At 39.6% G+C, this 14,784-nt stretch overlaps 1 long non-coding RNA gene across 4 annotated transcripts in view; it reads left to right on the top strand.

The window, feature by feature from the left end:
* LOC102445745 (uncharacterized) overlaps positions 1-14,784 on the top strand; it is a 180,106-nt gene that overhangs the window by 55,503 nt on the left and 109,819 nt on the right. For all 4 annotated transcript variants that reach the window (XR_012897833.1, XR_012897834.1, XR_012897832.1 and 1 more), the window contains one exon: positions 5,916-5,998. This is a non-coding gene — a long non-coding RNA (uncharacterized LOC102445745). The remainder of the gene's footprint in view (positions 1-5,915; positions 5,999-14,784) is intronic.

Raw genomic sequence — 14,784 nt, 5'->3', positions numbered from 1 at the left:
GAGAAAGCTCATGTCTATTAGAGTTAGACTTTATCTTAGTCATAGAATAATACTTATTAGCATGATTTTAAATGGAATGCTGACCATCCACACAATGTCAAGGTCCAGTATTATCTCTCACATTAGAAAATAAGTTGTTATAATTCCACTCATTTTTATAATTATCCTGTGATGGACAAGTTAAGCAACTTTCTGAAAGTTTAAAACCTAAGTTCAGATATTCTAAAATGCTTTAATACATATTTCTCTGTGGGTGTATCTATACAGCAGCATCATTTTGGAATAATGGCTGTTATTTTGAAATAAAAATGAGAGCATCTCCATAGCAATTCCATTATTTTGAAGTAACACATGGCTTATTCTGACTTCTGTAAAGCTCATTCCATGAGGAATAATGCTGCTTCCAAAATTTATATTTTGAAATAGCTGCTCTCCAAGGCCATTCAGAGTAATCACTCCCTAATGCATCCTGGGGCTCTAAATCGAGGTAGCACATTCACATTAGAGAAGCCTGCCTCAGACTAATTTTGAGGCTTCCCTGTAGTGTAGACACGCTATTTTGAAATTAGCTATTTTGGAGTATTTCTTCTGGAATAACTTATTCCGAAATAAGTGTGAAATGTAGATATACCCTGTATGTGCATTTGTTGATTCACCAAGGGCACCCACTCTAGGCTTCTGACTCCCAGCTTGAGAGGAGAGTTGAGCTTCACTCCTCTCTGACCATGGGATCTTTAAAACAGTACAGACCACTGTCGACATTGATATACCCATATATATATATATATATATATATATATATATACACACACACATACACAAGAGGCTGGTGTTTGTGCTTGGATTTCTCTGCAGAGTCTCTGCCCACAGGCAATGTTCCCTCTATTTTTTTCCATCCATGTGTGGAATATTTTTTTTTTATGTTCACCAAAGCATTTAAGAATGTGCACTATCCATAGAAACACAAAGCCTAGCTGTGGGCGCTCTGACATTCATCGTTTGAAATTCAACTAAGCAGCTGCACAAGCACACAGCCTAGAGGGAACACTGCCAAGAGTTCTAAGTCACTGCACAGCACTTTCTAAACAAGCACATTTTATTCTTAAGGTGAAAGTACCACAGAAAGCACACATTTAAAAGTAATAAACATGCTAAAAACATTACCAGAGTTTGCCTCCAGCTTCGTAGGCTGGTAGGCATTTTTCCTTTACACTCCTAGTTATGAGTTGTAACTGTCTCAGATTCAAAACTAGAACCCCGGTTTGGCAGTTCAGCTGTTTCTTATGCAATGTTAGCCTTTAATAGAGTCCTTTGAATGCCCAGACCTCACATAACATCTCTATGGGGAAAGGATACATAAAATCCCAGCCCACAATAATAAATAAGCATTATACTTAATACAATGGAACCCAAAGATAACTCAACTTAATTCAATAAGGACTCCAAATGATATTTCAAGAAACTTCCATATCTAACTTGATATCTTGTTTTGATGAAATTATGAGGTTAGTTGATAAACGAAATATTGCTCATGTAATAATTTGATATTTCTTTAGGACATTTGACCTGCTCTTGCATGATGATTTTTCTTACAAGCAACCCTAGGACAATTAATATGGTGTACATTAAGTGGATTAAAAGACAGCTTTTTGATAAGTCTCAAAAAGTAAATGAGAAATAGGAAATTATCAGTATTTCCAATAGGATCCTGCGGGGATTTGTTTTGAGGGCTATGCTATTCAATGCTACTCAACCTGAAAGACTGAATAAAATCACCACTGATAAAATTTCAGATTTTCCCTCCCTCTAATTTGTGGGAATGGTAAATAATGAAGAGGACAGATCAGCAATGTAGATCACTAGGTGAACTGGGTGCAAGCAAACAACTGTATCCAGTTTTTAATACAGTTAAATGTATACATTTAGGAACAAAGAGACTCTATCCTGGGAAGAAGTGGTTTTGGAAAAAATTGGCTTAGAGCATAGCGGATAATCAGCTGAACATACATGGACAGTGTGATGCTGTGGTCAAAATCATAGAATCATAGAACACTAGAACTGGAAGGGACCTTGAGAGGTCATCCAGTCCAGTTCCCTGCCCTTATGGCGGGACCAGTTACAGTGTCTGGCATCCCTGATAGATGTCTATCTAACCTGATCTTAAATATCTTCAGTGCTGGACATTCCACAACGTCCCAAGGAAATTTATTCCACTGTTTAACCACCCTGACCATTAGGAAGTTTTTCCCTAATGTCTGACCTAAACCTCCCTTGTTGCAGGTTAAGCCCATTTCTTCTTGTACTATCCTCAGAGGCCAAGTAGAACAACTTAACCTCCTCCTGCCTGTGACACCCTTTTAGATACCTGAAAACTGCTCTCATGTTCCCGCTCAGCCTTCTCTTTTCCAAACTAAAAAAGCCCATTTCCTTCAGCCTTGCCTCATAGCTCATGTTTTCTAGACCTTTAACCATTCTTGTTGCTCTTCTCTGAACCTTATCCAATTTCTCCACATCTTTCTTGAAATGTGCTGCCCAGAAATGGACACAATACTTCAGTTGCAGCCTAATCAATGCAGAGTAGAGTAGAAGAATTACTTCTTGTGTCTTACAACACTCTTATTAATGCATCCCAGAATCATGTTTGCTTTTTTTGCAACAGTGTCACACTGTTGACTCATATTTAGCTTGTGGTTGACTATGACCCCTAGATCCTTTTGTCCAGTACTTCTTCCTAGAAAATCACTTCCCATTCTGCATGTGTGAAATTGATTGTTCCTTCCTAATTGGAGTACTTTGCATTTGTCCTTAGGAAACTTCATCCAATTTTGCCTTAAACCATTTCTGCAATTTGTCCAGATCATTTTGAATTATGATCTTATCCCTCAAAGCAGTTGAAACCCCTCTTAGCTTCGTATCATCTGCAAACTTAATAAGCGTACTCTCAATATGCCATCATCTAAATCGTCGCTGAAGATACTGAACAGACCTCACTTGCAGAACCCCACTTGTTATGCCCTTCCAGCATGACTATGAACTGTTAATAACTACACTCTGAGAATGGTTATCTACCCCATCTAAGTTGTATTTTCCTAGTTTATTGATAAGAAGATAATGCGAGACCATATCAAATGCCTTATTAAAGTCTATATATATCACATCCACCACTTCTCCCTTATGCACAAGACTTGTTATCGCCAATGCAATTCTGAGATAAACAGGAGTCTCCAGTAAGCATACGATATTATTTTACCTCTGTATTTTGGCACTGGTGTGACAATAGCTAGAATACTGTGTCCTACACTAGTTCCAGTCATTCAAGACAGATGTGGAGTACTTTAGGGTATGTCTACACTACCCTCCTAGTTCGAACTAGGAGGGTAATGTAGGCATACCGCACTTGCAAATGAAGCCCGGGATTTGAATTTCACGAGGAGTAATTAGGAAGCCTAGTTCGAACTACCTAGTTCGTGCCCCGTGTAGCCGCGCTGCACGGGGTTCGAACGAGCGGGGTTTTAAAAATGGCGGCGCCCCGCTTATGCAAATGAAGCCCGGGAAATTCAAATCCCGGGCTTCATTTGCAAGTGCGGTATGCCTACATTACCCCGCTAGTTCGAACTAGCGGGGTAGTGTAGACATACCCTTAGAGAGTGTTCAGAGAAAAGCCAAGTGAATGAAACAAGGATTAGAAAACATGCCTTGGAGTCAAGGGGCTCAATTCAGTTGAACAAAGAGGAAGGTTAAGGGGTGACTTAATGTAATCTATAGGTAGCTAAATTAGGAACAAATATTTAATGATGAGTTATTCAGTCTAGCAGACAAATCCAAGGGGATGGAAGTTGAACATAGAGAAATTCAGACTGGAAAGAAGTGGAAACTTTCAACAGTGAGGGCAATTACTCGTTGAAACAATTCACCTAAAGTCAAGAAGGATTCTCTATCACTCTCCATTTTCAAATCAAGATATATTGAAGGAATTATTTGAGGGCAGTTCTGTTATACAAGAGGTCTGACTAGATGATCACAGTTGTCCCTTCTAGATATTGAATCTTCAAATCTACAATTCATAACATGTGTAATGATTTCTGCAGGGACACAGACATCGTTATTTAAAAGTAATTCTCACCCTTATTAGCAAACACTCTGTAGCTAAGATGGCTATTTATAAAACCAGGGAGCAGAGGTTGGATGAGGGAGGGGCTGCAACTGTGGAACCTATTTTCACTCCTGTATCAGCTCATGTATCTGGGCAGAGTTCCACTGGGTGGTGTCCGCTGGCTCTCTCAATGCCTTTAAGGGGCAGTGGGCACTGTCCAGAGCTCTCTGTTTGGTATCCCATCTGGTTTCCTCATTTTAGCCCTTTGACCTTCACACCTGTCCCTGTTTATCCTTTGATTTGTCCTCTGTAATAATTTGAGCTATGTCTACACTGCAGAGTTTTCCCACAATACCAGAGGTATCCCAGAAAAACTCTGCTGTGTCCAAGGAATGCATCTGCTCTTCCTAAATTTTTTTCAGAACAGCAGTTGTGCTTTTTCAGCATCCCTGTAAACCTTATTTTATGAGGAAGAAGGGATGTTCCAAAAAAGATTTACATTTGGCCCAGTGTAGACGGGCCAAATGTTGGAAAAGTTGCTTTAAAAAAAAAGTGGAAAAAGTTATGCAAATTGTGGTTTGCAATTTGTGTAGCTTTTTCCGGAAGCGCAGTGCAGTGTAGCCTTGGAGTTCAGGGCTCTGTGGATTCTCCCTGTAGGCTGGGGAGGGTCCTTTAGATGTGGGTGGGCTTACACCTGCCCAACTCCTGGACCCCAGTAGGAGCAAACACCTTGTAATGTTCAGACAATTGAACAATTTTCCCTGGATATATTATTGTATTGTCCTCTCCACAACCGCCCTGTGAGCAGTACTAGATGTCTGAGAGCTTGCTTGTTGGCTTCCTGATGGAGGAAGAATCAGTGACAAAGTCTGGTTTCATTCTACTTGGAACTTGATTTATTGACACAGACGATTCCTTTAACACAGGTTGTCATAAAGAGTTTGCAGGGCAATCATTTCTTCCAAGATTCTCATCCCAACATTAATGGCCAGTTCCCAGGAACAAGTCTTTCCTAAAATTCCAGGGCAAAGTGCAAAACCTCTTGCTGCTCATGCAGTCTTTCAGCTCCCACCCCTTGGACATTTGCATAATCCAAAATTCACAGCAAATAACATGTCTTCCCAAGACAGAACATATCCTTAGATGATACAAAAAGAACTTATGACACCTCACAAATCAAAACTGTTTCCTTCATTTTCTTTTCTGCATTTGCCAAAATTCTGTTGTGTTTTCTGGGTGACTAGAATGAGGGCTAAATACTGTATGGTAACAAGGGTTTAGAGCTCCCATTGGCTTCAATGGGTAGGGCACATACTCAGCATTTTGCCGTTCCGGTCAGCAGTTAGCACTGCACATGTTATGAGTACTTGATGTATAATCAGTGTTCACTTGTAGTTATCTGCAGTAATTCAGACATTATGAAATAATAGTTCTATGTTCTTAGAATAGCTCATACTTCAAGATCTCAGATTACATTTGGTAATAACTGCTAACAAATGCTGAGGTTAATGGTAATAGTCTGAGAATATCTGGCTACCCTTCTCAGCCCCTCTCCTCCTTCACACATATAGGTGAGATTCATGTGATAAATTGAATTTATTTATCATGATATTTTGACAATCTTAATGATATTCTATACAGTAATTAATTTGTATTATAATCTATTGGACATGCTCATTTATCATGTGCCTCTGAGTAGTCTACCTGCCCTCTGCCTACATTGGCTGGAGGCCTAGGAAAGGCAAAAGTATGAGCTGGGACAGAGACCTACTTTTTCATTGATGAATGTTACATTAATGTTTGATAGCTTGTGATCTTGCAGGACTAAAAAGCCCAAGAACATTCTTTGACTGGAAAAGGAAGATTCCCAATAAGAGACACAGCAGCAGATTCCAGAATTAGCAGGTATGACATCAGACTATAAAACACTGAAATTTTTATGTATAAGAGTTTGCTATAATTATCATTTTTAATTTTTCTTTCCCTCTGAGTCTTCTTCAATTAGACTCCATGGTAACTGAATAGAGCTGGATGGGAAATGGTTTTCCCATCCTATGAATATTGAATTCAAAATTTTCCCCTGGTCTGAACTGGAATGAAAAATTAAAAAATATATCTGAATGAAAACTTTTTTTTATTTTCATTTCAGGACAATCTAAATATTTCATATGGATTGCAAAATGTTTAGTCAGTGTTTATTTAATTTAAATTAGTGAGCTATTTTCTTTTTTGAAAACATTGTAAGGTTTCTTTTTAATAACTTCATTTCTTTTTCTCAATTTTCCATCCCCATACTGGGAATTTTTTTTGAACCTGACTTACTTTGCAGATTTGATTTGAACAGAATACTCAGTCTCTCTCTCACACACACACAAACACATATATACCCCAATAAAGTTTCAATCAGCTCACTATAAATTATCTGTCTCCTGTCCCATGTGAAATCAGTGGGACTTCTCGAATATTTAAAGTGAGGTATGTGCATATATGCAGGATTGGGACCTAAGAAAGAATCCTTTTAAAAATCTCAGATGAGAAGTGAATGATGCATGAATGAAAAATGCAATAATGAAATACTGGAATATTTCTACATGTCTTTATATTTTATAGACACCCTTTGACATGTAATGTGTTGCTAATCTCTGAACTTTATGGATTGATTATATTATGAACAACCTACCAATCAAGAAGCTGACAATGTAAATAGAGTAGGCAGCGGTAGGGAAATGATACGGAATGACGTTTGAGGAACATTAAGAAAAAGGATAGTTCTCAACTGTCAGCACACTATGAAAATGTGCTCTTGAGGTGGAACAGGCATATGCTGATATGACAAATTGAGAATGCACTGCAATTTCAATGCTTTCAAAATGTAATGCTGTGATAGGGTAAGTGCATGTGTGTGAGATGGGTGCAGAGGAGGCAGGAAACAACACATGTTAAATATCAAATAAGTTAGCAAATTTCTCTTATTTAAATTACTTTCCAAAAATCCCACCACTGAGGTAATTGCATAGAATGTATCCTTAATGATCTGGTTAACTTTCACATTTTCCAGTTCTCTGATGTAAAAAGAGATACCTAAAATCTTGATGAACCAAAATGAGAAACTATGTTGAGTGAATTATAATGGAATGCCTCATATGCACATTGTTCACTGAACTGCCCAGAGTTTCCCCGGTCAAAGAGGAGAGTCTGCTTAACACATCTCTACTGAGTGGTAGTGCATGAGAGGAATAGCATTAGCAGATATGCTAGAACTAAGTATTTGAAGGTTTATACCTATAAATTTATTTGAATGCAAACATACTAATTCACTGAAACTTCAGCTCTTTTTCTTCCTCTCCCCTTTATTGAATAGCAATATTTTGGACCCTATTGATGTGTCCAGAAAGATAAGGTTCTAAAGATGATTTGAGATTTTGAGTAACCTGGTTTCTATGCAAGAAAACTTGCTGCATTTTGATTATATATGGGCAAAAATAAAATATTACTTATCTGGTTTTTTTTATGTCAAGAATGCATAGAGCATGTGAATGGATGCTCTATCCCCTTTTCTAAAATATGCATACGTAAGTCTGATGATATTAAAGGAAGACTTGATTCACCAATGAAGGCAATATCAGGAAAGTCTCCAAAGATTCACATCCCCAAAGAAAAATACTTTTTTTTCTAAATCACTCAACAAATATATCCATACCAGTTTAATACTTTAAATTTCATGCCTGTGTAATACATACTTTTCATTGACATAATTCTAAACAGAAATGGAAAAAGTATTAGAGATACCGAGTGAAAAGTGGAAGACAAAAAGACACTTACTCTGGCTACAGAATAAAATCAGTTGTCATGTATAGTCCATATAATTTCCGACTAACCAATTCCTGTCATAAGATTATATCACTTAAATTCTATGTTTCAGTGAATTAAAGGTACCTGCCAACTTCTTAACCTTGACAATTAATTTTTTCTACAGACTTTACATCCCAGAAACTAAATGACTTGTTCTGTAACTGGAATTGTAATTTTTCTGGATAAAGAATCAATGTCTCTGTCCCCAGAAGGCTTCTCTCAATGATAGCAACTGGTCATGATGCTTGGTTTGAGTCATCTGGCTGATATCTGGAAAATAGAGCTCTAGCGGTACTATGACTAGGAAAAAAAGAAAGAAAACAAAATGTTAAGGGCCATAAAAGAGACAGTATATTTATGCTATTTCATCACAAATGGTGATAAGCAAAGGGCCAGTCTCCCTCCTTTCCATTATTTATTTTTGGAGTGGGGGAGGAGATAGATTGTCATATTTTCTCTTTTAAATCCTCAAAATAACTGTTACTTTTTACATAAATCATCCCTCCCACTAACGCTATTATTAGGATGACTATTGGAAAATGGAACATCAGTAATCACAATGAATTCTATTAGTGACTATTGTTGTAATTTTGTCCACTGATTTGTTTAGAAATTTTAGCTGAAGGTATGTCTACACAGCAAAGTTATTTCCAAATAACAACCGTTATTTCAAAATAACTTTACTAGCTTCTACAAAGCCAAACCCCTATTTCAAAATTAATTCAAAATAGTGCAGCACTTATTTCAAATTTTGTAAACCTCATTCCACGGAGAATAACGCCAAATTCGAAATAGCTATTTCAAAATAAGTGATGTGTAGACACTTATATCGAAATAGGGGCCCTCCAGCCTTCCCAGTGTGCCTTGGTGGCCACTCCAGCCTCGACCAAGAACACTCTTCTCCCTTCCCCCTCCCTGGAGCCCATGCCGGTTCCATGTCTGCCAGCTCAGATCCAGCAGTCACAGCCCCTGACCCAGTGGCCTCAAAACATGAGCCAGCAAATCACTGGCAGCCACCCCTGGTCCAGGGTGGAGATCATGGATCTTATTCAGGTTTGGGGGGGATGCCCCCAACATCCATGATCTCTGCACTAGATAGGGGAACATGGCCATCTAGGGCATGATAGCTGCCAGCCTGGCCACCAAAGTCCACCTGCGAACCCAGGAGCAAGTTCGCATGAAAATCAAGTTGGTCCGGCGAGACCCCCAACCCTGAGCCCTGATCTTCCCATCCCCCTTCTTCTCCCTGCTTCTCCCTACCAGCTCCCTCCTCCCAGGTTTAACCCTCTCCTCTCCCACCCTCTCTTCTCCCCTCTCCTGCCTCCTTTCCCCAGTTTTATCAGAGTTTCATTACACCCCTCCATTTTGTTAAATAAAGAGAGTTTGTGTTCATGAAAATATGTGTATTTTATTTGACATCAGGAAAGAGAGTTAGTGAGGGGTAAGTGGAAGAACGTGAGGGAGGAATGATGCACAAGCCCCCAGTGGGGCAGACCAGGGAGGCTCTTAGTGCTTCTAAGGGTGGAAGATCTCCTACAGGGCCTACTGAATACTGACAGCCCCCCAATGGACCTCATGGATGGAAGCCTGCAAAAAATGCAGCCAGGCTTGCAGCAACATGTCCACAAGAAGCACCAGAGTGCCCAGGGGCAGCTCTGGCTCCATGTTGCAGAGTGCTGTGGTGTCCCGAGCGAGGGCAACCAGAGCATGCACAGACAAAATGCTTTGCTGTCCCTCACGAGGTAGACAAGCAAACAAGGAAACCTGAGAACCGGCTGTATGCGGGGGTGGGAGTGGGGGGAGCGGGAAGAAGAGGGCGTCCCTTTAAGCACAGGCCTCAGATAGCCTCAGGCAGCAATCACACAACGTAACTCTTGACCTGATGCCCTGCCAGACCTAGTTCTGTCTGGCCTTAAATGTGATTCAGTGTCCACTCAGTGTGGACACGCTATTTTGAAATAGTAAAATGCTATTTCGAAATGCATTTCATGTGTAGATGCGTTATTTTGAAATAAGATATTTTGAAATAACACTGTAGTGTAGACATATCCTGACCTTCCAATTATGTTCTCTGATACTCATGAGCCTGAAGAAAATAATAGGGTGTTGGAATTGACTTTTTTCTGAACCTAGGTTAAGGCTCTCATAATACAGGAGGCCAAAATCTGTCTTCTGGGTCCAGGGGAGCCAACAACCATGCTGGGCCACCGTACAAGGTGTGTGTGTGTGGACAGGGGAGGTTGATTCCGCACTCCTGGAAAGGGTGAGGCCTTGGTCTGAAGGGTCAGGGGCATGCCACACCTGCCTTCACTCAGCCCTCCACTTCTCTGCTGCCTTTAGAGTTGTATGTAGCATGCCACACGGCTCTCCATCTGCAGTTTAAAGGGCTTGGGGCTTTCGGAAATTGCCAGGCCCCAGGGCAATTGACCCCTTTGTCCCTCAGCATCGGCAGGACTACTTTAGTCCCTACTTCTACTCCCAAAATAATGGCCTAATTTTCAAAAGTGTGGAGCAGCCACTGTTCCCATTGACTTTAGTGGGGACTCAGTACTTTTGAAAGTCAGATCAATTATTTTAGAGCCTAATTTTTAGGCATTTATACTTGAAAACCTTGGCCTTAGCTATCAAATGGCTTTCTACCCATGTTAATATGCTACACACAGTGAAGAGAGTACTGAGATCCAGAAGGATCTCTAGAATGAAAGATATGGAAGTCAAAATTTCAGAAATAAAAATACAGCTAAACCGGTATATAGGATAATGTTGATTTTTTACTTCAGGATATAGCTGAGATAACAAATATAGATGGGGTAATTTTTTGACAACGCCTAAGAGTCACATTCTGTTCTTACACCTCTGCATCCTTTTGACTTCAATGGGGTTCCATGTGTGGGCTGGTAAAATTTTGCCTCAAGTGATATGGAATTTCACCAGTATACCTAAGAACAGTCCTTCCACACTTCTTAATGTCCTACTACAAGAGAAGTGAAAGCACAAAAATCCCTAAAATATTTAAAAAAGCCAATTCCATCCCCTTTTCTTTGCCAGACCCCTCCCCTTAATTAGTGTCATTATCATCAAGACATCATTTATCCACCTTGAAGTATCTGAGAAGCACTGGGACAATATGAAGAAAGGTCCAGTATATTCTTGAACAAGGGATTGGGGTTGGGGAGGGGAGCCCGGGCAGTTAGGCTCTAGCTGTTTGGCTTTCTTGTCAATTTCATGGCTCCAGCATTGGGCCTGAAAATTGACAAGACAACCAAAAGCCAATATAAGTAACTGCACTGCTTCACCTTAACTACACTGACATAAGCCCTACAGCTCTTGTGGAGGTGGAGTGATCATATCTGTGTAATAGACCACTTATAACAGTGGGACACACTTATGTTGTGTGTATGCTGACACAACTAGGTTGATGTAAGCTGTCATTTAACCTAACTGTGTAGTGTAGACCGGGCCATAGTCAGTTGTTTCTAAGCCAGGTTGATCTCAATGTTGCTATGTTGCAAGTTTGTGTGCAGAAAATGCTACCACCCTGAAAGGTCTGAAGTATGGCTTAACATACTGCTTTTCCAAGTTGTACACCAAGCTGCACGCTTGGACTTTCTGCGCACTGTCCTAGTGGCCAAATGGGACATTGCTACATGCCAAGCTGGTGAGCTGTAGATTCACATTTATGACTTGTCACATAGGTGTTCAAAATACCATTTCTTTCCATTTCAGCACAGGGGTCCAGACCTTCAACTAATGCATAGCTCTATTGAAGTTAAAAGCTCTTCTGATTTTAAATCAACTCTGGGCCAGGGAATTCTAGCTATGTTGCCAGCTAGTAAACATTGTATATGTATTGTTTGTTAAATTCAGTACATTTATATTAATCTGACTGCAGTAATTGAATCTGTGGTGTGAATTATTGAAAGGGCAGTTGGAGGCAACTTTTCTGTCATAAACCTTGAGGCCATTTTTTTACTTTGGTAATCAGAGCTAGCAGAGAAGAGGGCAAGGAGTTAGGCAAGAACACAGTAAAATAGATATTGCATGAGGAGGTACATTCCACTAAGGCCTAGAGGGTAACACCAGGGTTTCCCTTTCTTTGATAGGTAGAAATTAGGAATCTGATGGGAGATGGTCAGAGCCTACAGAAATGTGAAAGAAAAATTTGCTGCCCTTTCCAAAATTCTCTAACAATCACAGAGCAATAACATCATTTGTTGTAAAAACCCCTGATCTTTCAAGTAATTGTTAGGGCACTAATAATTTAAATGTAATTGTTACCGGTTTGAATTTGAGTAGTGCCTGAGTTTTCAATTGGAAACAGGCATAGAGATTAATGTAGAAATCCTGAGCACTTTAAAAATCATTTGAATTATATTAGCATATTTTACATCAAGTTCACTTGTTCATATTGAGGCAATCTGCATATCATCTTTTAAAGAGACAGGCTGATCAGACATAAGCGTTAAATTCAATGTGTTAAAATATTTTGCAAAAAACTCTCCAAACAAATGAGCACAACAAAAGCTACAGAATGGCCACAGAGCTTGAAGTCATGAAAACCAGAGGCACTTCCTGGCATATGAGGCATGGCTATACTATTACATCCCATAAGCTCTCTAATGAATCTGCTCTAAGCTCTTCTGTCTGCTTAACTACTCCAGCCCCCAGGAGCAGCAGCAGTAATGGTAGTGGGAGAAGCTCTCCCACATACCTAGTCCTGTCCACTTATGTCAATGTAACTTGTGTTGCTCAGAGATGTGGTTTTTTTACACCCTTGAACAACATAAATTATTCCGACATAAACTGTGCTATAGACATAACCTCTAAGGGGAGCTTATGAGCTATACTGACGTCAAAAAATACCTCAACATGCTCCATCTTTTGAAACATCACATCAACTTGGGAACCATACTTTAACATGGAGTTACCAAGTAGGGCTCAAATGGTATTTTTCTTTTATTGCATTGGTTTGTATAATATAAATATTTTACACGCTCACTATTTTAACATTTTAAACCTTGCAGTGAACAAAATAAAATGGCTATTCCCCATGTGGAAACGCTATGTTCCGGCAAAATTCCCTGTTTGATCCAACATCACCAGCATAGAATATACTGGGCTATATGCTCTAAGAATTGATCTCTGCTCTTGCAAAAACTTGAGAAAGTGAATCCAAATGTCCTCCAACCCTCTTGACTGTATGATATGTGTAGCTAATCAATAGACCTGAATAAATAGCATGTAACTTCATCCAAGTTTCAAAACTTTACTTACCCAGTTCAAAACTGAACTATGAAAAATTTCAATAAATTTTTTCACTAGTAGTGAGAAAGTGAATGCAAATTTAATTCAGTAAGGTGCTTGGCTCACAGTCATGTGTTTAGCCCTTTTGGAATCAGTGAGAACACCCTTATGCTTAGTTATAAACATGCTTTTGCTGCCTGATGAACCAGGATCCTATGACTTAACTAGAATACATTTTTCATTGATGAAAATACTTCATGTGCTGTCTATTCCACAGTGGGTAAAAACCAGTGGAATGCCTTAGTGAATTTCTAAGTTTTTGTTCTTTTCCCAAGTACTCCTTAAATTTGAGAGAGGCATCTTTCAAAAAGTCTTCAAGCAATGCCCCTCATCCACATTATCTTATAACATATGAAAATTCAATATGATTCCTAGAAAAATAAGGTACAATGCTGCTGAGTGCTAATTTATAGATGCTGAGAGTGACCTTATTTTCAAAAGGGAAAGCAGGTATTGCATGGGGCTAGCGCAAGGCTACCCTGAACTGCTCACCTGAGCCCTACTCTCCCCTCACAGTGCTGGCCTCAGCTGTACATGAAGGCCCTGTCTCCCTGTCCCCACATGGGGGTGGTGGCACTGCTTGCTCAAGCTCTTACTGCCAGAGTTCTGCCCCTTGTGTGGGGCTGGCATCAGTTCTCACCCCTGCCCACAAGTTCCTCCCACTCCCCACCCCATTTTTGAGTAAAGTGCCCACTTTTGAGGATAAGTGCCCACTTTTGCAAAAAAAGTAGGGATTGCCAAGCTTAAAAGAGAGACCATCCCAACCAAGATGGGCCACCCTAGTGATGCCACAGATATAATCATTCCAATTTAAAAATGTCTTTTCTCTCTTAAAACAACACTGTGTGTATTTTCTCCTTCCACCTTGAAAGTTACGATCTATTCAGTCAACCAGCAAGAAAATGCCAATGGAATTAGAGATAGTATTCATCTGAATACAGAATATTATACTGCTCTCATTTCCTGTTTGAATTGGAAGTTGTGGAACACACGTGTTGAATTAGAAAAAAAAAATCTTTCACAGCTTCAACATCTGGCTTTTTGGAAGACTCTAGAGGTATGCTGACCGCCTGGGACTAGAGTTATCTTTGGACTTGAAAAGTGACTACAAATTTGTTTATCCTGTTTTGCAAAAATCCATTTTCCTTTCTCAAAGAGTGTAAGCATATCCTGAAAAGAAGGTTCTGCAAAATTCCTCAGGATAGCTACTACATATTGCAGACAAGCTGTCTTTAAAAAAATATAGTATGTTTCCAAAGCCATTCCTACTACCATTTTCCGTGTATATCCCTGCCTTTGCCTCAAACTACTGTAAGCAGAATCTGAAGGAATGCATCCCTTATAGCTATCTGCAAGGGAGGGGAAGGGAAAAACCCTGAGTGAGTCTATATAAATATAATTTGCTCTTGCTTTGCTTAGATTGTCAGATATTCAGCAGATGAAGTTCTGTTTTGCTTAATTTGTGACCCAACACTAGATGTATTTGTATGAAATGCAGGGATAACTGAAATATGCTTACTGACGTTTGCAGTTTT

The sequence above is a fragment of the Pelodiscus sinensis genome, chromosome 1, assembly GCF_049634645.1.
Source record: "Pelodiscus sinensis isolate JC-2024 chromosome 1, ASM4963464v1, whole genome shotgun sequence".
Classification (NCBI taxonomy): domain Eukaryota; kingdom Metazoa; phylum Chordata; order Testudines; family Trionychidae; genus Pelodiscus; species Pelodiscus sinensis.
The sequence above is the reverse complement of the archived record's forward strand: the minus strand, read 5'-3'. Positions and strand labels throughout refer to the sequence as shown.